Below are 27500 nucleotides of genomic sequence, written 5' to 3' on the forward strand. Positions count from 1 at the left end.
TGTTTTTTTTCTTTCATTATTTCATTTAATCAGTCCTTACCTTCATTCACCCGAGTTAGTTTCATTTCTTCTTTGCTTTCTTCCTTCCCTCCTTCTTTCATTCATTCATTCCTTTCACTTATATTTATTTCTCCTTCGTTTCTTCTCCTCTTCCTTTCCTTTCTTCCTGCCTTCCATTCATCCTTATTATAGATACCTGATTATTTTCTTTTTTCTCTCCTTTACCTTCTTCCCTCCTTTCTTCCTTCCTTTCTTTTCTTCTATCCATCCATCCATCCTTATTATAGATACCTGTTTATATTATTTGTTTCATTCTACCTACTCTACTGCTTCTATCTTTCTTTGTCTTAACTTCTCTCTTCTCGTCCTTTTTATTTTCATCTCCTCTTCCAGTTTCCTCTCACATTGTTTGACCTTTACTAAGACTTATGCTCTCAATTTTCATTCCCTTATTTTCGTATAATTACGCTCCTCTCTCTCTCTCTCTCTCTCTCTCTCTCTCTCTCTCTCTCTCTCTCTCTCTCTCTCTGAGGTGCCATTTAAGAGTGTCATCAACATTTTCCACGCCATATTAAATGGACATTTATTCATTGTTATGTCACGTTCATTAGTCACTGGATGGGGAAAATTGCTAGGGTGGGTGAGGCTGAGGACGACCAGGAGGGGAGACAGTGGAGAGGTTAATGTGAAGGGTGATGAGGAATGCAGTGAAGCCATGAAGGAAGGGAAAGAAGGGAGGGCAGGTTAGAGGACAGAGAGGAAAATAGCTATGGTAGTGGGGAAAGAGATAGTGAGGAAGACAGTAATTGTGACAGTGAAAAATGCAATAATGAAGACAGTGGTAATGAGGACAGGGTAAGGACAGAAAGGAGTAAGGAAGCAGTAAGGATGAAAGTGAGGATAGAATTGATGGAAGAGGGAAAGACAGTGAGGAAAACGGGAAAGACTGTGAGGAAAATGGGAAAGACTGAGGAAAACGGGAAAAACTGTAAGGAAAACGGGAAAGCCTGAAAGGAAAGAGGAAAAGAGCGAAGCAAGAGGGGTTTGAGTTTATCTGTATGTATCTGAGTGTATCTACGTATGTCTGAGTGTGTGTGTGTGTGTGTGTGTGTGTGTGTGTGTGTGCACGTGCATACTAACAGAGGGAAACAAGTTAGCTTCCCGCGCCTCATTATCGTCGCCGCCGCCAAATGGACTGCAAATGAAGTGAAATGAGCTCCCTAATTTGCTCTTCATATTAATTCAATTGGCCGAGAAAAAAGGACAATTTCGTACATGTCATTCTGTTTCTGCCTATAAAAAGTATTGGTGAAAATTTCCATAACGAAAAAAGAAAAAGGAAAAATTGGAGGTTCTTTGCACTTTACTCTCAGCTAACCGCGCGCGTGTGTGTGTGTGTGTGTGTGTGTGTGTGTGTGTGTGTGTGTGTGATGTTCTATCTTAAACTTCTCATATTATTCGTACTTCTTCCTCTTCTCTTTTTTCCCCTCTCTTCCTTCTTTCCTTCTTCGTTATTCTCGTTTTCCTTCTTTTACTCGTATCTCCTCCTCTTTCTGCTACTCTTTCCTCCTCCCCTTCTTCCCTTTTACCTTTCTCTTTCTCGTCCTGTTCCTTCCTATGCTCTTTTTTCTGTCCCTTCTCTCATCCTTCCTTCCACTCCTCTTCCATTCTCCTATTCTCATCCTCTTCTATCTAATACTCCTCCTCCATCTCCTCCTCTTGTTCCTATTACTCATTCTGTTTATCTTTTTCCTTACCCTGCTTCTCTTCATCTCTTCCTTTTACTGTTCCTCCTGTTTGTCTTTTCCTTATCATCCTCCTCCACCAGCATCACCTCCTCCTCCCGGGCAGGTACTAACCCTTTCACCAGGAGTGCTAAGGTGGGACGCGTCATTCTGCGTTAATATTCCCTCCTCGCCTTCGTCTCCTGGCTAGCACACCGCGACCTTCCCCTCGCTATCTCTCCATCTTTCTCATGTCAATCAGATACAAACCAGCTTTCCTCACTTTTCCAGCGCTTCCCCTGCCTCACCACTGCTCCAGGGCGAGTAGGAGATGTGGGAACGGTGAAAAGTAAGGGAAATCATTCGAAATTTTAAGGGGAATAAGGGTTATGGGTGCAGTTGATGATTTGGTGAGTGTAAGGAGGTGGTCAATAGGAAAGGTAAGGGAAACTACGGAATTTTAAGGGGAAATAGGAGTTACGAGTACTGGTGGTGTATGGGAAGAAAAGTAAGGGAAATCAGGGTAATATAAGGGGAAAAAGGAATTACTTGTATTGTTAATGGCTTATGTGAGTGTAGCGACGTGGAAAAAAGAGGAAAAATAAGAGAAACTAAGGAAATCTAAAAGGAAAAAAAAAGAGTTATTGGTAGTGGTGATGACTTTGATGAGTATAACGACGTGGAAGATTAAGAAAAGTAAGAAAAATCAGAGAAATATAAAAGAAAAGTTATTGGTGCCGGTGATAATTCAGGTGAGTGTAGCGTGTGTCCCCCGCGTCCTCACCTGTGTCGGTCATTAACTGTTGGGACACCTGGGGCTAAGCTAAACATCATCATCTGGCGGGGAGACAAGGTAACGGTGCTGACTGACTGACTGCTTGCTTGGTGCTTAGTTTTGGATAAGGTTTCTGTGTGTGTGTGTGTGTGTGTGTGTGTGTGTGTGTGTGTGTGTGTGTGTGTGTCTTCACTTCTCTAAATTTAGTTAATCATTTTTATTTCTCTGTCTTAGGAGACTGGCATCTCTGTGGGCCATTTTTCTATATAGATTTTGTTCCTCTTAGCCAGTGACTGTCTTACGCAAAAAAATAATAAAAAAAATATTCCTACATTTCACCAGTTCTTCATACATTAATAAGTTTACGAATAGAAGTAACGAAGCCTAATATGTCTCTCTCTCTCTCTCTCTCTCTCTCTCTCTCTCTCTCTCTCTCTCTCTCTCTCTCTCTCTCTCTCTCTCTCTGTACGGATTTGGAAAAGCGATATAAACAAGGCTGAAGTTTATAGATGAATAGAGATGAAAGAAACTGATAATGTTGAGTGTTTATGTTTTTGTTTGTTTCTGTTTGGTGTTTGTTTAATGTTTGGTGTGTGTGTGTGTGTGTGTGTGTGTGTGTGTGTGTGTGTGTGTGTGTGTGTGTGTGTGTGTGTGTGTGTGTGGGTTTATCATTGCAACACATTCTTATTTTATCTATTCAGTCTCTCTCTCTCTCTCTCTCTCTCTCTCTCTCTCTCTCTCTCTCTCTCTCTCTCTCTCTCTCTCTCTCTCTCTCTCTCTCTCTCTCTATCTATCTCATCATCTCCCTACCATCTTTCCCCTGCACAGGAATCTTCGCTGCATCTTTCTCCCTTTCCTTCCTCTCCTTCCTCCCTCCATCCCTCCTTCTTCTCCTCCTCCTCCGCCTCCTCCTCCTTCCCGCGATATGGATGGTCGTGACAATAAAGTTTACCACACTGGCCATCACACCCGGCCTTCACACACACACACACACACACACACACACACACACATACAAGAAAATAAAGAAAAAAAGGAAAAAAAAAAAGGAAAAAGCTCGTTCTTTCTGAATAATAATAATAATAATAATAAAAAAAAGGTGCCATGATTCACGAGGCTTCATTTGATGCAATTTGAAACCGCGTCACCTTCCTGCACCTCCCCACTTTCCCCTCCCTCTTCTTCCCTCTCCTCCCCACTTGAACTCACCCTTCTTTCCCATCCCCTTCCCTCCTACCCCTTTTTCCTCGCCCTCCCACCTCCCACACACACACACACACACACACACACACACACACACACACACACAGATGGGAAGCAATGAAACAGCAGTGACAGATGAAAAAAAAATTGCTTGCATCCTTACTGACTTCCATCAGTGTCGAGCGGGAATTTCAATGGTGTTTATGGAAATTACGCGTGGACTTTCTCTCTCTCTCTCTCTCTCTCTCTCTCTCTCTCTCTGGCAGTAAAATAAGTCAGGCTTATAATGGGTGTGACTGAGTAAGGAGCAGAAGAGTGAGAGAGTTGAGGAAGGTTGATCAGCTGTGGCGACCCGTGATGGAAGCTGAGAGAAGGAGGAGGAGGAGGAGGAGGAGGAAGAGGAGGAGGAAAACGAGGAGATGAAGTGGAAGAAAGTATACCAGAAGCTATATATATATATGCTTATATATATATATATATATATATATATATATATATATATATATATATATATATATATATATATATATATATATATATATATATATATATATATATATATATATATATATATATATATATATATATATATATATATATATATATATATATATATATATATATATATATATATATATATATATATATATATATATATATATATATATATATATATATATATATGTAAAGATGTAGTTAATGAAATGAATGAAATAAATGAATAGATAAGGTAAAATAAGATGAAAAAAACAGAAAAAACAGGGAAACAAAACCAATGGATTAATTAATAAAGGAAAGAAAAACAGAAATAATAAAACAGAAATGAAAATCAACAGAAATAATAAAACAGGAATAAAAATCAACAGAAATAAGAATGAAGAGAAATAAGAATCAACAGAAACAATACAACAGAAATAAAACAAAACAACAGACTCAAGACAAACCAACACTCTCCAGTCCCACTTAACCTCTACAATAAGTACAGGATCTAAAAAAAAATAAAATAAAATAAATAAATAAATGAATAAAAAAACCCTGCAAGCCTCTGAAGAACCTCCCCAAAGACCTCCCCAGCCACCCTCCCGCTGGCCTTGGTTCATTACGGCCCCGCCAGCCAAGCCCACGCACTTTTCAATCTTCCCCTATTCCTGCATCTCATCTTTTACCACATTTTTCAGTCTTCCCTATTCGTGTGTTTCGTCTTTTTTAACTTAACTAGAGTCTTTCTGAGGAAATGACACCAACATTTTTATATAATTTCCCGGACAGCTTTCTCGTCTCAGCTGAAAACTAGAGACACACTCCCGTCACCATCCCAAGGCCAACAATATAATCAGACGCGAGTGTTTTATTTCGGCTATAAAATTTGGTGACGGCTTTGCAAAATGGCGGTGACATTACTATTTACAATTTTTGACAGGCTGGAAAGAGCCTGGGAGAGGGAGGTGTCCAGGAGGAAAAAGAGAGGGGAGGGTAGGGAAGAGAGAGAGAAGGGAAGGGAAGGGGTAAAAGACAGGGAAAGGGTTTAGAAAGGGAAGGAAAGGGGAAGGAAAAGTAGAATGTATATAAATAAAGGAAAAGGAAAAGGAAAGGGAATTAAAAGTGAAATATTAGTAAGACACAATACAAAACGTAATACAGAATACATAATACATAAATCATGCTAAAATGTAACACACACACACACACACACACACACACACACACACACACACACACACACACATACACGTCTTCCCTGCTGCCACAAATTGGTGCAGATGGAAGTGGCGATGGCGGAATTGAGAGGAGCGTCCGCCGCCCGCCGCCCGCCGGTAGCATCACCTGGAGCCCCGTGCCGCGAGATAGAGAGCCGCCCAACGCACCGCCGCTGATAACAGACGCGCCCTGCCTCGCCTAATTGCTTCATCTGCTCTGCCGCCATTAGCACGAATTATAATTATCGTCTGTGCCCAAGTCTTCTTTTTTTCTCTCTCTCCCTCTCTCTCTTTATCTTTGAGAAAAATTGTCGTAGGGTTGTACTTATTGCTCGTATTATTTTCATTAGTTAAGTAAAGGCACACAAACGATAAAAACTAGAGCACGCAAAGATAACTGCTGTCTGGAAGTGGTTTTCAAGGAAGAGAGTGGCAGAAAAAAAAAAAAAAACTCTTTGGTTCCTTATTTACTCAAGGGCGTGAGACTTGTGTGGATCCAAGGGTGACAGAGACTCAAGGGAGAGGCAGGTGGTTTCCAACTGTAGTCGATTCCATTTACTACCATCTTGGGGTTGGCAAGGTTCAGTTCTTAGAATGGCTTGTGGTTCACGTAGCGGCGTTGACCGTGAACATGTTGCGTCCACAGCGTGTTAACAATGCTCCTTAGGAGAGTGTCCGGTGGGTGTCCCCTGAGTGAAACCTCGACTCGAAGCATGCCACGAGGTCAAAAGCAACACGATCTCAACAAAAAGGTGCTGCGGCTTTCGGACGGAGGAGGAGGAGCGGCACGGACACCAGGCAACGGAGAGTAGGCGGCACCTGGCCTGTGAACGAGCGTCCCCATCACAACTCAGCGAAGGGCCTTCCCCTGCTGCCTAGGAATGCCGCTCACCTGTACTTCACGCTGCACTGTGTCTTCGTGGCAGGGAAGAAGGCACTTGGCACAGCTTCTACACCCTCTCCTATGTTGATATATGGTAGCTATTCCTCACTCATCTCTTCCATAAGCATCCATCTTCAACCTCCTCTCTTCTCAACCCTCTCTTTCAAATCATCTCCAGATCGAACAAAATCTTAGTGAGGCGTCGCAGCACCCGCACCGCCTTGGGCAGGGAGTGGGAGGGCTTCCTGGCGCACAAGAGAGGCGGTGACCCTGGGGATGATGCAGGAGGGGCCGCGTCGCTCGTCGAGTACCTGCGTCGCCAGCCTGGGACGGGAGATCTTGGCGAGAACGATAATTGGGCGCAGCGAGCCAGCTAACCGCGAGGCAAAATATGGCCCTGCTGGCATGCTTCTCCTCAGGGGCGGGGAGGGGCGGGGTCGATCTTATCTGGTGTCCCGCGCTGCTTATAGAAAAGGCATGATGGGGGAGGCGACGGGAGATGAGTGGGCAGGACGGATGGGAGGAAGAGGATAGCGGCGTGCGAGGCGGGGAGGCAATAAGATTAGGGTGAGAGAGAAAGAGGTAAGGAGAGATGAGTTTTAGGTACATAAGGTGACTCAGGTAGTTTTTTGCTGCTTTATGCTGTCTTGAGTTAAGTGGACGGCGCCCTCGCATTCACCCATAAGCCACACGCACACCCAGACAGACACACATACACACACACGCACTCACTCAGAACTTGAAGACGGTCAGGCAAAATAAACAACAAGACTACATTTAACTCACTAAACCACCCGAAACTCACAGTCCCAGTACCAGTAGCTCACTAGGCCTGACTTGCACACACACACTACCTCAAAATTTAAAGACCCTCATACAAAGAACAACAAAAACAACAACACACCTACCTAATACCCACCAAACCAACACAAGTCACAGCCCCCATAACCCACTGACCCCCTCAAGGCTAAGATGCACAGTACCTTGACTTGTACTGCGCATACTTGGAGCAACACAACGCCACACCATGAAGAGACACCCAAACATTCCAGGTACGCATTCAGATGACCGCGTGTATATGGGAAGCGCAACACCTCCCATTACTCTACCGACTCATTACTTGTGGCGGGGAACAAAGACCAGCACGAACAATCGGTCACGCTGGAGAGAGAGAGAGAGAGAGAGAGAGAGAGAGAGAGAGAGAGAGAGAGAGAGAGAGAGAGAGAGAGAGAGAGAGAGAGAGAGAGAGAGAGAGAGAGAGAGAGAGAGAGGCTGAAGGTGTCGAAAAAAAAAGGCTGTCCTGCACCTTACTAACCCTCAAACTCCTCCTCCTCTTCCTCCTTCTTCTTCTTCTCCTCCTCCTCCTCCTCCTCCTCCATCCTCCTCCTCCTCCTCCTCCTCCTCCTCCTCCTCCTCCTCCACGTCCATCGGATCAATAGTGCTCACCTGAGTATCGGAGGCACTGATGAGGACCCGATTCGTGAGGCCCTTCCAATATCGACGATGAAGATGGCGAGGAGACGGAGGCTTATTTTCAGGAGAGGAGCTTCTGTCTGACGGTCCTAGGAGGGAGTGGGGTGATGGGGTGATACGGGGATGGAAGGCAATGGGTAGGGAAATGAAGGAGTGGGAATGGACGAGAATGATAGGGGAAATGGGGTAATTGGAGATGTAGAAGGGTGAGGACAGGAGATAGATTGAAAAAGAGGGAATGAGAAGGTAAGGGTAGAGTAAGGGAAGGGGAGAGAAAGGGAGGAAAGAGGAAGAGGGAATGGGGATGATTAAGAATGTCAGGAAAAAGAAAGGAATGGTGTGGTGACGGTGGAGGGAAGAAATGGGTTGGTGTTTTTTTTATTTATTTATTTATTTATTTTTTTTAGAATTACTATCATAAAATCTCGTTGTATAATTTAGTTCACTGTTACTGCTGTTTTCTGTCTTACCTCCCTCATCCTCCCCTGTCCCGCTTTACTTAATTTTTCTTTATTTTCTCTATCTTTTATTCTATCGTCTTTCTATATATATTACTAATTTCTATCTTCCCCCTCTTACCTGTTCGTTCTTTTATTCTATTTCTTTCTCTTTCTTGCCCTCGTCTCTTCCTTCACTTTGCTACTCATTTCCTTCATCTATACTTTCCTTTCATCACTCTTTCATTCCTTCCCTCATTCACATATTCCGTTTCCCTTTACCACTTATATTCATCACCCATTTCTTCCTTCCCTCCTTTCCTCCTTCACCCATTTCTTCCTTCCCTTAACTTCTCCAGTTTTCCATTTGTACACATTTTTTCATCCTTGCCTCTCCTTTCCTCACTTACCCATTCCTCTCTTCACCTGTACTCATATTCTCACCTGTACACCTCTTTCATCACCATTTACCTTCACACACCTTTCCTCCTTCATCTGTTCATCCCTTCACCTAGCTATCCATATCTAATTCCCTTCTTTCACAACCCATTCACTTTCTTTACCTTTACACCCTCCCTCCCTCCCTCCCTCCCTCCTCACCCATTCCTCTCTCCAGTTATAGTCCCTCTCATCGCCGTGGGGTTGAGGGGTGGGTGAGTAAGGAGGGATGAGGGGGGTGAGGGGGTGAGGGCCTAAGGCAGCGGTGTCGGGGTCTTCAAAAAGCGAGCCAACTGTATCAGAATCTATAGAAACTTGCGCTGGAGGAGACTGGAGCTGGGTGAATGTGGCGGCAGCTCTTGAATATTGAACGAGGCAACTTTGCACACACATGACGCGCCGCAGAAAGTTCTCCCTTTGCTCGGGGAAGGAAAATTTGGAAATGCGGAAATCAAGACGATTCTTCACCAGATGTAAAAAGAGAGAAGGAAGGAAGGAAGGAAGGAGGGAGGTGAGGGGGAAGGGAGGGCTGAAGGGGAGGGAGGGAGAGGGAGAGAGGGAGAAGGAGGGGAAGGAGGAAGAGAGGGGAGAGGGAGGGGAGGACTTTTCTAGATTTCACCTCATATCTCTCTCTCTCTCTCTCTCTCTCTCTCTCTCTCTCTCTCTCTCTGCATGTTTTTGTTTCTATATCCATCTATTTTTCTATTTCTGTCTGTCTATTTGTCTGTCTGTCTGTCTGTCTGTCTACCTGTCTATGTGTGTGTGTGTGTGTGTGTGTGTGTGTGTGTGTGTGTGTGTGTGTGTGTGTGTGTGCGCGCGCGTGTGTGTCAGTATGTACGTGTATTCCGTTCCGTCATGCTAAAAGGTAAAACATCCTAGTGACACGCAAATTTCGCTCTCTTACTCACCCCTATCTCGAGAGGCGACACGCTGCTTCCCCGGCGCCTGAGATAACACTGTCTGCACCCCCCGCGGCCCGTGTTATCTCCTACCGCCCGCGTGCCGAAGGGAGTTTTGGGCGCCGCTAACAGGGTCTGGAGGGAGATAAGATAACAACTTCCTATCTTATCTATTCAGGGTTGGATTTGGTCAATAGTTTAATGGGCTTCTTGTGTTGTTATTTGTATTGAAGCAGCGGTGAACGGGTGGGAAGGGGGTAAGGGGGAGAGGAGGGAAGGGGTAAGGGGGGGAGAGGAGGGGAAGGGGGTAAGGGAAGGGGTGGAGAGGGGAGGAAGGCAGGGAGGGAGAGGGAGTGAGAGCATGCAGGAAAACTTTCTCCACTCACTTGTCTCTTTCATGTTTCTCTCTCTCTCTCTCTCTCTCTCTCTCTCTCTCTCTCTCTCTCTCTCTCTCTCTCTCTCTCTCTCTCCTCATCAAGCTACCACTGTACAAACCACTACCCACCACCACCACAACAGGCTGCGAGAGAGAGAGAGAGAGAGAGAGAGAGAGAGAGAGAGAGAGAGAGAGAGAGAGAGAGAGAGAGAGAGAGAGATGATGAGTGAGATGAGTGAAGATTAGTTATCCTCATTCTTCACTCTCCCTCACCTTCGCTCATCCTTCATCTGAATAAAAGACTGAAGACAATCCCGGTAATTTGAATATGCACGAGGAAAAACAAGACTCCAACAGGCTCTCTCTCTCTCTCTCTCTCTCTCTCTCTCTCTCTCTCTCTCTCTCTCTCTCTCTCTCTCTCTCTCTCTTGAGGTGGATAACTTTCTCGTTGTTGTTGTTGTTGTTGTTGTTGTGGTTGTTGTTGTTTTTGTAATCTCTCATTCTTTCTGTCTATCTATCTATTTATCCATCTGCATATCCATCTATCTATCTATCTATCTATCTGTCTGTATATCTATCCATCCATTCATCTATCTTCTTGTCTTTCTATCTATCTATCTATCTATCTATCTATCTATCTATCTATCTCTTAGGACCGCTAAAATTTGTTGTTGTTGTTGTTGGTGGTGGTGGTAGTGGTGGTGGTGTTGCTGTTGGTGTTGTTGCTGGTGTTGTTGTTGATAGTGTTGTTGTTGCTGTTGTTGTTGTTGTTGCCTTCGCCATTCACTCAAATCTCCAAAAATCTATTAATGATATATCTGGGCCTGGTCGCCTCTGTCACGCCGCCTCGCCTGCTTCATTACTGTCTAATTACCAGTGTGGCGTGCACGTGAACACCCGCTGTCTTTCCTAGCTCTTCCTCGTGCCTTCCTCTTCCTCTTCCTCCTCCTCGCACCTGATTCTTTCCCCTCTGGTGTGTTTTTTCTTAACTCTTTATTTTTCCATCTTTTTTTTTTTTTGCTTCGGTTCCTATGTCCTCTTCCTTGTTTCTTTCCTCTTCCTCTTCTTCTTTCTTCTCCTCGTACCTAATTTCTCCTCTAGCTTGTCTTCTTTTAATTATTTTTGATATTCTTGTTCTTGTTCTTCTTGTCCTTGTTCTTCTTGTTCTTATTCTTTTTCTTCTTCTCTTTCTTCGGTAATGTTATCAATTATTTTCTTTTCTATGTATCCTTCTCTCTTTTCTTTCTTTATTACAACATAAGGACAGGAAAACGAACGAAAGAAAAAAAAATAATAGAAAATAGTTGGGTGATTATAATTTCACTGCCATTATCAATAGAAGCAGGGGCAGTTTTTTTTTCTATTTCTTATTTCTTATTATTATTTTTCCTGTTTTCACACTATCGTTAACAATTGAAGCAGGGAAAGATTTTTTTTTTTGCTTTATTTATGATTTTTTTTCTTAGGCGTTGAAATATGATAAAAAAAAATAAAAAAAAATTGCTCTCTTCCACGCCCTCCAGGATTTCACAGGTAAAGCCTTTATCTACACGCTTCCCTCACATCAGACTGCCCACTCCTCCAGCATTCATTTTTTTTCGCTCCCCGCTTAGACCATCACACGCCTCCTCCTCCACCACCACCTCCTCCTCCTACTCCTCCTCTTCTTGTCTGTTCAGGTTCCCGTGCTCATCTCCATCTTCCTCCTCCTCCTCCTCCTCCTCCTGCTTCTCATAATCTCTTCCTTATCGCTCTCCTCCTCGTCTGCCCATCTCCTGTTCCTGTTTTGTTTTTCTGTCTCATTCTTCTCCTCGTCCTCATTGTCTTCCTTCTGTTCTTACTTTTTTTCTCTCATTCTTGTCCTCCTTCTCCTCCTCCTCGCCCTTCTCTTTATGTTCCTGTATTTTCTCATCTTCGTTCTTCTGTTCCTTCTAGTTCTCGTTCTTCTTGTGTCCGTCATGCTCCTCCTCCCCCTCCTCCTCGTCCTTCTCCTTCTCCTCCTCCTCCTTCACCTCCTCGTCTGCCTCATATTTCTCAGTCTCGTCCTCGTCCCTCTCGATCTCCTCCTCCTCCACCTCCTCCTCCACCTCCTCCACCTCCTGCTCCTCCTCCTTCACCCATCTCACTTCCTTATCTCTCCCTCGTTCCTCCACATACTTCATCTTCTCCCTCCCGAGGCTCCCAGGTCTTATCCCCGCCCCCTTGCATTCGTCTCCCAGCCATCTCCCTCTCCTTCTCCCTCTCTCCCTCCCTCCTGCAGGCGGAGTGGTCGTGCATGACCGTCCGCCTCCCTGACTGGCGAGATAATACCATGCACAGCTAATTGTTGACGACCCGAGCCTGACTTATGGTCTGGGAAAGTAAAAGTGCCCAGGACTGTATTCCCATCCTACCGCCCTTCCTCTCTCTCTCTCTCTCTCTCTCTCTCTCTCTCTCTCTCTCTCTCTCTCTCTCTCTCTCTCTGCTTTCCTTTCGTTTTTTTTCTCTCTCCTTTCATTTCCTTTCCTTGTTTCGCACTTACGTCGTTGTTTTCTCTTGTAGTTGTTTTATTTATTTGTTTATTTATTTTTGGTACTTTCTGTCTTTCTCTCTTTCTCCTTTCCTTCTTTCCCTTTCTCTCTCTCTCTCTACCTTTCTTGTTTCTCTCGTTTCTGCTCTTCTGGTGCTTTTTCTTGTTTTTTTTTTCTGCTCTTCTTTCTTTTTCTTTTTTTTACTCTCTTCCTTTCCTTCTTTCCTTGCTTCGTTTCTGGCTTGCTTCATTTATTTATTTCTGTCCTTTCTCTCTCTCTCTCTCTTTCTCTCTCTCTCTCTCTCTCTCTCTCTCTCTCTCTCTCTCTCTCTCTCTCTCTCTCTCTCTGCCTCACGTCATTCTCTTCATATCCTTTTCTATACTTTCTCTTCATTACCTGTATATTTTCTTTTTACTATTTCTTCTTACCTACAACATTTTCTTTTTCTCTTTCTTCCTCATCGTGTTTATTTTCTCCAGATCAGATAGTGTAGCTAATCACAAACAGCCTCATAAAGATTAGTAATTACGCCTGTTGTTTGTTATTCCATTGTATTCCTTTGTTCCTCTCCCTCTATTTATTTTATTCACTCCTCTCATTGTTCATATATTCCCTCCTCCCTGTCCCACCACCACCACCACCACCACCACCACCAACACTACCACCACTACTACTACTACTACTACTACTACTACTACTACTACTACTACTACTACTACTTCATTTTTTTCCTCCCCTCTCTCTCTCTCTCTCTCTCTCTCTCTCTCTCTCTCTCTCTCTCCTAGTCATTATTCTTCTCATCTCCCTCCTTCCTTCTCTCCCTTTTTCCCTTTTCATCCACTCTTTCCATCTTCCCACCTCTGCCCCCTCCAGCACTCTTATTACTAGTTGCTCCCTTCTCCCCTCCTTTCTCCCTGTCTATCTCTCTAACCACCGTTCTCGTCTTCCTCCCTCCTTCCATCTTCGTACACCATTATTAATACTATGCTTCTCTTATTTTTCCTCTTTTCTCTCCGTCTATCTGTCTCTCCTAACCAATTCTCTTCCAATCCTCTCCTTCCCTCCATCCTTCCATCTTCTCTTTTTTCTATACTTTTCCTTTTTCCATCTTCCCACTCTCTCTCTCTCTCTCTCTCTCTCTCTCTCTCTCTCTCTCTCTCTCTCTCTCTCTCTCTCTCTCTCTTTCTCCTTTCCTTCCCTGCATCTCCATCCATCACTCTCCCTTCTCCTCTCCCTATCTCCCCCCCCCTCTTTCCTTCCTTCCTTCCCCAATTTTTTCATCCATCCTTCATTCTTCCCACTCCTCTTCTTCCCTCTCCATTCCCACTCCTATATCCCTCCTCTCTCTCTCTCTCTCTCCCTCCCTCATTCTTCCCACTCTTCTTTCATTCCTCTTTATCTTCCACCACCACCGCCACCACCACCACCACCACCACCACCACCTCGGCTTCCCACAGGTACCCGAGGTCACGCGCACTGCCCAAGGGTCAGCCGCGGGTCACGAGAGGGCAACGCTTCACCTGACAGTCGACGCGTCACCTGTGAGACGTAATTACCCAGGTGGTCAGGTGGGCAGGTGATCGCCCACAACAAAGGTGATTGGATTCCTCTTACGGATTTTTTCCCCTTCGTGTGTTCAAAGACTGTTTGATTTACGTTTTTTTATTTATTTATTTTTTATATTTTCTTTTTTTTTTTGCTTGTTCTTTTTGTTTTCGAAATTTTGTGATTTTAAGTTTTTCTTTTTTTGTTTTAGTTTTCTTTTTCCGTTTTTTTTTAAGAGGGAGATTTCGTTTTCTTTCGTTTTTCTTCCTTTTCTTTATTGTTTTTCGGTTTTTCTTTTCTTTTTTTATTTTTGTTTCTCTGTTGGTCTTTTTGTTTTATTTGTTTTTTTTTTCGTTTTTTTCTCTTTTGGCTTTCTTTCGTTTCTTTTCAATTTTCGTTTTTCTTTCCTTTTTGGGTTTCGTCTTTTCTCCTTTTTGGTTCTTTCTGGTCGGTAAGGAAAGGTGAGGAGGCATTGTAGGGAAAGGTGTGAGAAGGAGGGAAAGTTATGAGGAGGAGGAGGGGGAGGAGGAGGAGGAGAAGGAGGAGAAGGAGAAGTAATGGAGGGATGAAGAAAAAGATTGAGTGATTGACTAATACGAGGAGGAAGAGGAAGAAAAAGTGAAATGAGGGGAAGAAAGGGTGGAAAAAAAGCTTGGAGGAGAAGGAGGAGAACTTGCTGGAATAATAATAATAATAATAATAATAATAATAATAATAATAATAATAATAATAATAATAATAACAATAAGAAGAAGAAGAAGAAGAAGAAAAAGAAGAAAAACAACAACAACAACAACAACAACAACAAAATAGCGAAATACGTCCAGCTATCTAACACAACACTCACACGCACACACCAATCCACTCACCCACCCACACATACACACACACAGGAGAAGAGGTCACTAGTATCATCCCCTTCAAGAACTCTTCATTAAACACTGCAATGATCTCCAGGTATCGGCAGCCCTGCAGTTCATGGCGGCTGCACACCCATCAGATAAGTGGATGTGGGTGGGTGTGGGCTGGGTGGGTGGGTGGGAAGGAAGGGAACTGCATTGAACTGTGGTTGGAGCAGGGTTGGGTAAAGAACGCTAGTTGAAATTAATGCTGTGAAATAGAATGATGTTAGGTTTGGTTAGATTAAGTTAGGTTATGTTTTGTTAGATTAGTTTAGGTTAGGTTTGGTTAGATTAGGTTAGGTTAAGTAAGGTGAGGTAACGTCAGGTAAGGTTAGGTAACGTCAGGTAAGGTAAGGTAAGGTACAGTAAGGTAAAGTGAGGAAAAGTAAGATGAAATTAGGTAAAGCTGGGTGAGGATAGTTAAATAACGTCAAATTAGGTTAGAGCAGGTAAGGTTAAAAGGAGACTAATACATAAAAAAAAAAAAAAAAGAATTATGAATGGTACTGTGGGAACTGGGTACTGGGGAGGAGAGGGGCGGCCTGGGGACAAGATGCGACGGGCGGGGGCTGGATGTTGAGGCGTGGAGGGAGGGGAAGGACTAGGGAGAGGAAGAGTAGGGAAGGGCAGGGAGGGTGGGCGGGCAGGGGCAGGAAGACGAAAAAAAAGAGGAAAGAGGCTGGGAGAGGTAGGGAGGGATTGGACAAGGAGAGGAAGAAGAGAGCAAGGAAGGGGAGAGGAAGGGGTAGGGATGGACTGGGCAGGGACACGAAGAAGAGGAAGGGGACAGGGAGAGGCAGGGAGGGATTGAACAAGGAGAAAAAGAACAGGGCGGGGAGGAAAAGGAAGGGTAGGGAGGGACTGGGCAGGGAGGGGCAGGGCAGGGGTGAGGAGGGCGTGGGCGGGGACCCTCGACACGACAGTTTGTCACAACAGGACCTCGAAGTCTCTCTCCGCGGGGGGAAGATTGGACATTAAATAATACTGATCCTGAAATATTAAGGCGGGTGACGTAGGAGAGAGAGAGAGAGAGAGAGGAGAGAGAGAGAGAGAGAGAGGAGAGAGAGAGAGAGAGAGAGAGAGAGAGAGAGAGAGAGAGAGAGAGAAGAGAGAGAGAGAGAGAGAGAGAGAGAGAGAGAGAGAGAGTCGTCATTACATCTTATTCATCCTTTCTTTAATCAAAACTCAAGTCATTTATATTTGAGTTACCCAAGAAATCCTTCGTCTTAATAATATCAACCTATTCATACACTAATAGTATTTTTCCTCCTACAACGACAAATATAATAGAGAATGTGTTTAAGTCTAAGAGAAAAGACAGAGTAAGAGTGAGGAGCAAGTTGAAAGTCTGGCTAATCTGCGTTACCTCATCATAAATCATCAATCCCGTGCACTAATAACAGAACAAATTGTGGTTATAAGCTCACCAAGGAATGTTCTGCCCGTGCGGTGATCGAACCTCGGGCAAGTTGTCTAATTCCTTTTTTTTTTTGCACTAATGGCCGCGTTTGACTTTCCACATGTCAGGAGGCTTGCATGACGCGGTGAAGTTCATTTGAAAGACGGGTGAAGTGTGTTTTTCCAATATGTCTATCTATCAAAATTTCACAGGACGCATTTTTTTTTTTTTCTAATCCGTCTATTATTAAAACTTCAAAACTCACTACCAAACTTTTCTCCCATTAATTGAGAGCTTTGCATGACGCGGCGAAGTTAATTTTACAGACGAACTAACTATATTTTCTACTCCGTCTATTATTAAAACTCCCAGAGACGCACCAGTAGATTTTCTTTCCCATTAATTAAACTTTAAACTCTCTACGTATTTTTCTAGTGTAATAAAATGAATAATGACGTTCAACTAGACTTAGCAGAACGTAAACGATAAGGCTCTGGTCTGCGGGCGCCTTAGGAGGAGAGGAGGAGGAGAAGGAGGAGGAGGAGGAGGAGGAGGAGGAGGAGGATGAGGAGGAGGAGGAGAACACACTGAGATGAATGATGCAAGGAAGCACGCAGGAGAACAAGTCGGATAACGCGGAACAGGTTTGTGAAATAAAGAACTTTTTTTCCGACCATGAGAGGACGTGGGAAGGAGGAAAGAAGAAGAAGAAAGAAAAAAAAGAAGGAAGGAAGAGATGGCGAGACTGAACGATTGGTGTGATGAGGAAGCCTGCTCAGCCTGTCCCCCCCCCCCCCCCTCTCTCTCTCTCTCTCTCTCCTCTCCTCTCTCTCTCTCTCTCTCCTCTCTCTCTCTCTCTCTCTCTCTCTCTCTCTCTCTCTCTCTCTCTCTCTCTCTCTCAGGCTAATGAAAGCGTTACAAAATCAAGAGGAGGGAGTGTCAACGCAATGCCTGATTTTGTAAACTTCCTCTTTCGTTGTTGTTGTCTTGTTATTGTTGTTGTTGTTCATGTTCTTGTTCTTGTTTTTCTTCCTAGTCTACCTGCACCTTCATTTTCTCTTCCTGCTGCTACTACTACTACTATTACTACTTCTACTACTACTGTTACTACTATTACTACTACCACCAGAATTCTTAGTCATTCGTAATCACTAACTCAACTCACTCATGGGACTTCTGAAATGCAACGCAAAAAATTCCGTTTCTTCAGTGACCATAGTTTCAGATAAAGCTGTAGGAATCTCTTTACATAGCGATTTTTTTTTTCTTTAGCGGACACGGTCAGCGAAAAATGAATAGATTCCTTTCATAACTAACACTACTTTTTTTTATTTATCTATTTTCATTCGTATTTAATAAAAGAATATAAATCTTTCCAAAGGTACAGAACAATGTGGGTGAATGAGGAAGATTTCTTCCGTGACAACCTCCCCCACTATCTCCCCAGCTCCCCACTTCCCCACTGCCTCCCTCACCCTCACTCACTCTCTCTCCCTGAAAAACCTAAACAGCGGGTTGTTGTGTCCGGCGACCACAAGCTTCCGGGGGAGTGCGGGGCATCGTCCTCGCTGCGGCGGTGTGGGGGGTGTGCCGGACAGGCCGAGTGCGTGATGTCCAGGCTGGTGGTGGTGGTGGTGGTGGTGGTGAGGAAGAGGACATGAAAAGGAGAAGTGAGAAGCAGAAGGTGAAGAAAAAGGTGAAAGAGAAAAAGGAGATGAGGAGATGAGAAGAAGAGAAGATGATGAGAATGAGAAGAAGAAGATGCAAAAGAAGAAGAAGAAGAAGAAGAAGAAGAAGAAGAAGAAGAAGAAGAAGAAGAAGAAGAAGAAGAAGAAGAAGGAGAAGAAGAAGAAGAAGAGGAGGAGGAGGAAGAGGAGGAGGAGGAGGAGGAGGAGGAGGAAGAGGAGGAGGAGGAAGAGGAGGAGGAGGAGGTTAAGGATGAGAACAACAACAACAACAACAACAACAACAACAACAACAACAACAACAACAACAAAACAACAACAACAACAAAGAAGATGCAAGAAAGAGAGAGAGAGAGAAAGAGAGAAAATCCTCCTTCTCCCTTACCCCTCCTCCCCCCTTCTCCCCACCGGCCCAGGAGCGTGCGGATTGTAAATAGCGACAATCTTACTAAATTAGATGAAAAATGGTGCAGGAAGTTCCGAAGACGCGGCAGGTAACAGCAAGTCCGGCGGTGCTTGCCTGGAGGGACTTGAGTGAGGTACCGTGACCAGTGTTCAGAAACGCTTTGCTCTCTCACCATGGCAATTTTCAAAGACCACAAACATGATTAGCCGGGTTTTCAAGTGCGTTTCTCTTTTTAATAATGTAGGAATCTTGTTAATCTGTCACTAAAATCGTAAAAAAACAACCTTAAAAACCTGGTATGTAGCTTCAACTAGAGGCTTTTGAAAGCAGTGGTGCGGCGCAGAAGTGTTTTAGAATATGGAACACCACAAGTCCATTCACAGGCAGACTTACGAGCGATCTCACCACCACCACCAGCGCCACCATTGCAGTCCCCACCACCCACCGCCGCCGCCGCCGCCGCCGCCGCCGCCGCCGCCTGCAGGAGTAATGTAAATGCAACCTCCCCTCCACGGCAGGATCTCAATCTCGTTTGTGGATAAGATCAGGCGTGGAGGCGTGCGTGGGAAGGCAGGCTTAGGCTGTTCCCTGCTGCAGACTGACATGCAAGCGGCGAAACCTGGGAATGATTGGAAAAAGAAGTAACCCCGAGGTAGATGATCCGACATATTCAAGAGAGAGAGAGTTGGGAATTAATCAATTATGTTTCTTACTGTTCGTATCTTGCACGTTGTTGTTTCCATTCCAATACAAAAGTCTTGACAACGAACAAGTTACTCCAGACAGCCACAAGTAATGACAGTGTCTGCAGTTTCTATTCTACAATCAATTCAACTTTTTACTGTTAATATTTTGTACTTTTTTTTTTTTTTGCTCTGCGAGTGAAATAGATGTTTACATTTAACATCTTCATCTCCATCAGCGTCATCTTCATCACTCAATCATTTATTTTTATAAGCGTAACGAGAACTCTTCAGTAAAACAGGGCCCCGAAGGCAGTCCCTCACCAGAATGGCCCTTTCTTCCAATCTCACACTCGTCACTCACCTAAACTGTTCGCAAATCTTATACGTTTTCCAGCTTAGTTTTCCAGACGGTAAAAATTATAAATACAATGGAGACCAAGTATTTGAGGAGCATGTGTGGAGTGAGACGTATCGACTGAGTGAGAAATGAGGAAGTGCGAGAGAAAATAATAATTGTTGCTGAAAATAGTTGGCTGGCCAGAGCAAGAAGTGTTGTGTTAGTCAAGCATGCAGAGAGAACATATGAGGAATGATTGGTGCATAAGATAACTGAATCTAATGAGAGAAGTGCAAGGCTAAGACTAACACCACGAAAGCGATGGATGGGCGGAGTGAAGAGAGCATTAGATACAAGACTGTGGGGAACAAAGAAAAGTGGGTAGCGCTGATGGAGATAAATGGAGCTGCAGTGTGAATGCATGAATGAAGGGGGGACCTGAGAGCCTTGACCTGAGGATCCCCCACGGCAGATCTCATCAGGGAATCAGGTCAGATGCGGGGAAGGTGGCTGGGTCAATGTGGGTCACGGTCCTGGGGGGTAAACAAAGTATCGAGTCCTGATATGAAGAGGGGAAGGTGCAGCACAAGTGTCACTCCAGTAAGATGAGCCTCTAGTGTAGGGCAGGAGTGAAGGAAAGGAAACGTGTCTAATTCAAATTTTCCATCCAGACAGTAACTCTTCCAGAATCCCTAACCCAGGATTCGAACGTTGCATGAAGCAGTCTGTGCCAACGACTGAAACCGTATCAAAGCCTCAAATCTACAATTAAAAGATACATAATCAAAACACCACAGCCTCCAGAATCTGCACATGTCCGGTAAGATAACAAAAAGAACAAAGAAAACATAAAATTCCCAACATATAAAATAGAAACACGTGAACCCACAGTTAAAAATACATAATCAAACACCACAGCCTCCAGATTTTATGGATGTCCAGTAAGGTAGAAAAAGAACACAGAAAACATAACATTTCCAGCATATATCGTAGAAACACACGGCGCTTCTTGTACCTACACGAGCCACGCATTACTACAACCGTTAGTGCCTGAGCGCGGCCTCCCCCGGTGCCACACGTCAGGGAATTGAGAAATTATGTAAGGGACTAAAAGAAAAGCCGGAGAACAGAAGGAAACCAGAGGAGCGAGACGAGAGCGACGCGCGAGGAATTGATATACGAGGCCAGGAGAACCTCAACCAGAACGAGGATAAAGGAATTAAAACGGAACGAGGAGGAGGAGGAGGAGGAGGAAAACGAAGACAAAAAATGAAGAATGGGATGATAAGGAAGAAGAAAAAGAGAAGGACGAGGAGGAAGAGGAGGAGGGAGACTGCAAACGATTACAAAGAAAAGCTAAATAGCATCATACCTTTAGTTTTAGAAGGAGGAGGAGGAGGAGGAGGAGGAGGAGGAGGAGGAGGAGGAGGAGGAGGAGGAGGAGGAGGAGGAGAATGACTAAGACAAAAAATCAAAGAATGGGATGATGCGGAAGAAGAAACGGAGAAGGACGAGGAGGAGGAAGAGGGGAAACAGGAATAGGAAGAGGAAAAGAAGAAAGATAAGGAAGAAAAGAAGGATAACGACTTAGACAAAAAGAGATAGAGAATGAAATGACACAAACACTGAAGAAGAAAAGAAGGAAGAAGGAGGAGGAGGAGGAGGAGGAGGAGGAGGAGGAGGAGGAGGAGGAGGACGAGGAGAAGGAGAAGGAGGAAAAGACGGCGGCAGAGGAGGAGGAGGAGGAGGAGGAGGAGGAGGAGGAGGAGGAGGAGGAGGAGGAGGAGGCAGGCACAGTAACGGGAGGCGAGGCAAGTCATGAGGAAGGAAGCGCTGCAGGGGAAGGATCACGAAGACTTGATCGCGCAAGTTGCAAATGAAAACAGTTCTCCTCGGTCGGGCAGCCAAGCATGTCGGAGGCACTTGCCGCGGCGGGGCGAGGGCGGCGTGAGAGCGGCGGGAGAGCGGCGTGAGGGCGGCGGTGAGGGGAGTGCGAGGGCGGAGGACACACACACACACACTCTCTTGAAGATGACACAAGGAGTTTTAATGAGGGAGAATGGAGGGGGGAGGATGGAGGGAGGTAGACAGGTGGTTTTCTCTTCATTGTTTTTACTTGTCTCGTTTTCTTCTCCTTTCTCTCAACGTTAAGCCCATTACATTCATCACACTCATGGTAAGGTTATTGTTCTCTCTGTCGTCTCAGTTCACAGGCATCAGCAGTAAGTTTCCTCGCCTACGTTCACTTTTTTTTTTTTTTTTTGCAACCGATCGCATGTTTTCGACCTCCCATTCGTCCTCAGTCGGGTTCTACTACATTCATTAGTCTCTGAATAATATTATTGTTCTCGTCCTCATCTCAATTCACAAACATTACCAATAACATTTCTGTCCTACATTTCTTTCTTTTTTTTCCCACAACTGATCGCATATTTTCGACCTCCTATCCATCCTCAGTCGGATTTTATTACATTCATTAGACTCATGATAATATTACTGTTCTCTGTCGCCTCAATTTCACAGACATTACCAATAACATTTCTGTCCAACCTTTCACTTTCCCGCACCTAATCGCATGTTTCAGACTCGCTATTCATCCTCAGTCAGGTTCTGAGGAATAATTGCTCTTGCGCTGCGCCGCCTAAGTGTGTCTTAACGCCCCTTGACTGCAGCCTATGAGCGTAAGGCACGGCGCCCTCACTCTCTCCTTCCCGTGGCGTCTTGCATTTTTACTCTCCTCACTTATCTCGTGTAGCTTCCTGTAGTTACCTGCTGGAGAGAGGAGGAGGGGCGGAGGTACATGAGAAAAAATACCAGAAGATCTATCAGTCTGTAATGAAAGTATCTGTTTATCTATTTACCACTCCTAGTCAAATACATGTGGGATAACAGGATAGATACAGGACAAGGCTCTCTGCCCGCCCACCACTCCCTCTGACAACATCCAGGCAGGAAAACAGGAGAAGAAATGAAGAAAACATAAAAGAAAATAAAGAACAATCAGACGAAATAGCGAGAAAAGTCAGAGAGAGAGAGAGAGAGAGAGAGAGAGAGAGAGAGAGAGAGAGAGAGTGTGTGTGTGTGTGTCAGACCCAGAGAGAGAGACTCACTCACGGCCGGGCAGAGTGATGGCTGGCGTGGGTGAAGCTAATTGGTCACCTGACTGATTCATGGTGATTCCGTGCCCTCTTGGAGCCTCGAAGCAAGACCCTTATCCACCCGCCTTCCCTTCCCTCCCCTTCCCTCTCCCCACAGACCCACAGACCACACAAGCCCACAGTACCTAAGCATTCCAGGCCCTTTTAGACTCATACCCCAACCCTGTGGCGTATTGGCAGTGGCTAAACCTTCTTGCTTCTTCGCTTTCTCTCCTCAGCATCACTAACTCACCTGCCGGGCTCTCCATCTTCCTGTTTTCGCGCTCCGTGGGGCATGAGACGGGAGAAGTGACGGAGGAGAGGTGACAGAGGAGAGGAGATGCTGGTTTGGTGGTGGTGGTGGTGGTGAAGGAGGACAAGAAGAAGAAGAAGAAGAAGAAGAAGAAGAAGAAGAAGAAGAAGAAGAAGAAAAAGATGAAGAAGAAGAAGAAGAAGAAGAAGAAGAAGAAGAAGAAGAAGAAGAAGAAGAAGAAGAAGAAGAAGAAGAAGAAGAAAAAAAAAAGAAGAAGAAGAAGAAGAAGAACAACAACAACAACAACAACAACATCAACAACAACAACAACGACAACGACAACAACAACAACAACAACAACAACAACAACAACAACAACAACAGAACAAGAACACGATAAAAAGACGAAGAAGAGGAGAACGAAGAAGAAGAATAGGAGGAGGAGGAGGAGGAGGAGGAGGAGGAGGAGGAGGAAATACTTGCCATCATCCCTTCAGCACCAGTCCCTTCAGGTGACGAGGAGACGAGGAGGAGCGGGAAAGAAGAATCTGGGTTAGGTACCAAGGCGGCGTGAGAAAATCAAAATATAAAATTAAGTCAGCGCGCGTCGAGGGAACGAACGAACTGGTTTTCATTAATAAATCCAAATCTTTCTTGGTTCGACTTGTTCTTGGTTCAGGTCTTCCTTGTCTCGAGTCTCCTTCATTTCGAGTCTTTCTTGTTTTGCATCCCTCGTGAGTTTATTTATTCGTGCGTTGGTGTTACTGGTGCTCATTGTTCTGTATGTCTCCTGTATTTGTGAGGTTACTTGCACGTTCCTTGTGGTATTAAGGTTTCTTGTTTCGTATCTCTCGTGTTTTTGTGAACTTTCTTATACGTGAGTTTGTGTTTTGATGTTTATTGTTTTATTTATATCACGTGCTTTGGTCGAGGTTTCTGGGTTTTCCTTGCGTCTGGTGTGTCTTTCGTGCAGTCTTTTGTTTTCAGGCTTGTTTCCTCGCGTGTTTTCGTTTTCTTTGAGTTTTCTACGTTCATCCGTATCTTTATTTCATGAAGTAGTGGCCTTTGGAGATTACACTTTTAAGTTACTGGTGGTAGTGTACTGCAGAACTCACAAACCACAAGAATAAGAAACAAGTGTAAATTTTCAAGAACTAAACCCATAATTTGTACATTATCAAAGAATCAGTCATCCTCCTCCTCATTCAGACGCTCTCACACTGTTACCAAAGACTCAGTTATTGTCCTCAATGAGAGACCCTCCCCCTTCATACCTCGTCTTAAGGCCGCCTCTAGGTCTTCATGGAGGGCAGACCTGGCTCGGCGCCCCTGCCTCACACGCAGCACTTGTCAACGTGAGGGACTCCTGAGGTGAGCGCGGGAACCTGCAGGAGGAGAGGCTTGGGAGAGGAAAGGCGGTGAGAACCATGCTGAGAGAGAGAGAGAGAGAGAGAGAGAGAGAGAGAGAGAGAGAGAGAGAGAGAGAGAGAGAGAGAGAGAGAGAGAGACGGGGGATGGGGGTATTAACAGTTTGAGTAAGAGCATCACTTCTCGTCTTATCATTTCTTTTGTCTACATTTATCCAGTCCTTTCTTGAAATGTACACTCCTTGTTTCTATCATCTCTTTTTCCTTCAAATATACATTCCTTGCCTCTATCACTCCTCTTCTTTCCTTCAAGTGTACACTCCTTGACTCTTTCACCTCTTTTGTTTATATTCATCCAATCCTTCCTTGAAATGTACACTCCTTGTCTCTATCCTTGTCTTTTTTACCTTCTCTTCTTTCAAATGTACGATCCTTGCTTCTATCATCTCTTCCTCCTTCAACTGAACATTCCTTGCCTCTATCACCTTTTCTTTCCTTCAAATGCACACTGCTTGCCTCTATCACGTCTTCCATCTATATTTATCCACTCCTCCCTTGCCTCTATCATCCTACACACAGACACACACTCAGTCTCCAAGAAACAATAAAGACCTCAACGCCCACCACTCCAGGACCACACAGACGCATACACAACCTCCCAGTCAGCCTCTCCTCCTCCTACAGAAGACTCCCACCGCCTCCCCTACTCGCGACCCTCGGAACAGAGTCGTGACCCGTAACAGAGGCTGGATTCACCCAATTACTCAAAGGCAGAACACGATTCCTTTCTATTCGAGTTGCAAGCGGGACTTTGCCTCGCGCTGATGCGTACGAGAATCCTGTCTTCTTTTTCTTTTTTCTTACGAGTGCTTCAGAGAGCCTTGTGATATGACGTGATGGAGAGGAGAGGAGAGAGAGAGAGAGAGAGAGAGAGAGAGAGAGAGAGAGAGAGAGAGAGAGAGAGAGAGAGAGAGAGAGAAAGAGAAGAGAGAAGATATACATCACGCAACGCCACAACGAAGACGAGTGAGAAGAGCATCACGAGGTAAGAGAAAACGTCAAATTTACCTTGTTAATGATAATAAAAACCCTGACGTACTGCTATCAAGAGCTAATCTAACACTTTCCTATCTCCCTCGTTACTTGCCTGGCCTCCCTCAAGCCACCACGCCACCACCCTCCCTCCGTCCCTCGCGCTCCCTCTGCCCATCTCCCCCAGTCCCTCCCTCGTAAAGCACCGCGGGGAGAAGGCTAAATGACGACCCAGGGAGGCACCGGGGGCTGACTGGCCAGCATACATAACACGCGGGGGGAAGAATGATTTGTGGCTATGAAAATCAAGCTCAAGAATATATTATACACTGAGGTCACGACGCGGCAACCTCGCTGGGACCTGGGACGGCGAGGTCACTTGAGGCAGGCTGTAACAGGGGGAGATGAATTACGCTACCCACAAAATAGGCTACAGATCATGAGCCAGTCTGCATGTGACCTCTGACCTGACCTCCCGAGCTAGTAGTACGCGTCCTCTTGCGGGATGGTCTAGTCTCCTGCAGGGGCTGGCCAGAGGAGGGGTGATAAGGGCGGGGCGGGACCAGCTTGGGTCTTGTCTTGCTTCGCGGTAAGAGTAAGTGTATGATGAGGGAAGTTCAGGAGAGAGGAATGAGTGGCGATGTGAGTGGTGATAAAAATGTTGTGTGAGGGGAGAGAGAGAGAGAGAGAGAGAGAGAGAGAGAGAGAGAGAGAGAGAGAGAGAGAGAGAGAGAGAGAGAGAGAGAGAGAGAGAGAGAGAGAGAGAGACGGAGAGAGGATGGACGGACGGACGGACGGACGGACGGACGGACGGACGGAAGGACAGACAAACAGACAGACAGACATACATCGACAGACAGACAAACAGAGAGACAGAGACAGAGACAGACAAAAACAAAAAGAGAAAGATAAATGAGGACACAGAAAGACACAGAGACAGACAAACAGACCGACATACACACACACACACACACACACACACACACACACACACACACACACACACCCCGGGGCACAGTCGTGGGAGGAGGGCGGTCCCAGCGAGCTCCACCTTCCTTCAGGTACTTAATTAGATGCGTGGGTTACCTGCTGTGTCACAGGTGAGCGGGAGAGGTCGAGTGAGGTGGCATGGGTGGCGGGAGGCAAGGCAGCAGGGGATGACACAGGCGGCCACAGGGGTCGGGGTAGGAGGGCGCCCGCGGCAGGGACTCGTGCGGGCCACGTGGCTGGGCGCCCTCCTTCAGGGGGTGAGCGGCGGGGTGAAGGTCGCTATTTGCACCTGCCTCTGTACACCCCGCGTTCCTGCCCCCGTGTGGCCCACAGAGGGTTGCTCCCTGCGCCCTACCCTAACCCTCCGAACAGCGCCCATCTCACGGCAAGGAGTGAGAGAGTTAACGGCAACGAGTGGGAGGAAGCCCCGTGGTAGTGGAAATACTTCATGACTGACTTAAATGTTCTTGTCTCAAAACGCAGCTCACTCTGGTACGTATAACTGTGTACGTTTTGTTGTAAACATGCCATTAATGAAGGATTCCTATTTGTCATAGTTACACACTCAAAGCTTTTACGAAAGAAAATGAAAAAAACGAAAAAAATATCATTATCTTCTTATCACTATGGCATTTCATTACTTCCTCTCCTTTCTCCCTCACTCCCTCTCTCCTGTCCTCAAGCCAGTCCATGACAAATTTCCATGTCCTAAATTTAAGAAAAAAAATAAAAAAAAGTAAAATAAATAAAATAAATAAATAACTAAAATTCTGTCTCAAAATTTCTATCTGATATTGTAGATGTATTCCTGAAAGAGACTCGTTCTGTGTGCGTCAAACATTCTTTCGAGACATTCCCTTCGCGGTGAAACACGACGTACCTACGATATTACAAACACTCCATCGCTAAACATTTCAGTACCTTCCCTCCTTCCCCCCCTCCCTGCTACCCTCACGCCAGCCTATGATATTCCTTCAACGATGAAACGCGACGTACACATCCACACAGACACAGCCCAAGAGTGCGGCGTGGCTAAGTGAAGGCAAGCACTTAGGTCTCGAATATTTAATCACAGGTTAAGTTGACAGGCGCCGGGGAATCACTTCTCTCGTCTTACCACTTCACGGAAAGCCCTTATGAATGACTTCCTTGACTTCCTTCACGAGTCCGCCGCTACAACAGGTCCTGCTCACCCGGGAAGGAGGGGGAGGCGTGCAGGCACGTTAAGGGCGAGAAGAAAACGGTGAGGAAGGAAAGGAATGGTGCAAGGATTGAGTGGTTGAAACAAGGAGCCTCACCTCACGCCCCTTGCCTCGGAAATGGTAGTGGTGGTGAGAGAGAGAGAG

The 27500-nt window shown here is 45.3% G+C and overlaps 1 long non-coding RNA gene across 1 annotated transcript in view; it reads right to left on the reverse strand.

The window, feature by feature from the left end:
• LOC135107809 (uncharacterized) overlaps nucleotides 1–9667 on the reverse strand; it is a 15266-nt gene extending 5599 nt beyond the window's left edge. Inside the window, exons 1-2 of the long non-coding RNA XR_010272005.1 lie at nucleotides 9539–9667; nucleotides 7729–7844 (exon numbers count right to left, since the gene is read on the reverse strand). This is a non-coding gene — a long non-coding RNA (uncharacterized LOC135107809). The remainder of the gene's footprint in view (nucleotides 1–7728; nucleotides 7845–9538) is intronic.
• Nucleotides 9668–27500: the final 17833 nt, after the last annotated feature.

Source organism: Scylla paramamosain, chromosome 16 (assembly GCF_035594125.1).
Source record: "Scylla paramamosain isolate STU-SP2022 chromosome 16, ASM3559412v1, whole genome shotgun sequence".
Lineage (NCBI taxonomy): Eukaryota > Metazoa > Arthropoda > Malacostraca > Decapoda > Portunidae > Scylla > Scylla paramamosain.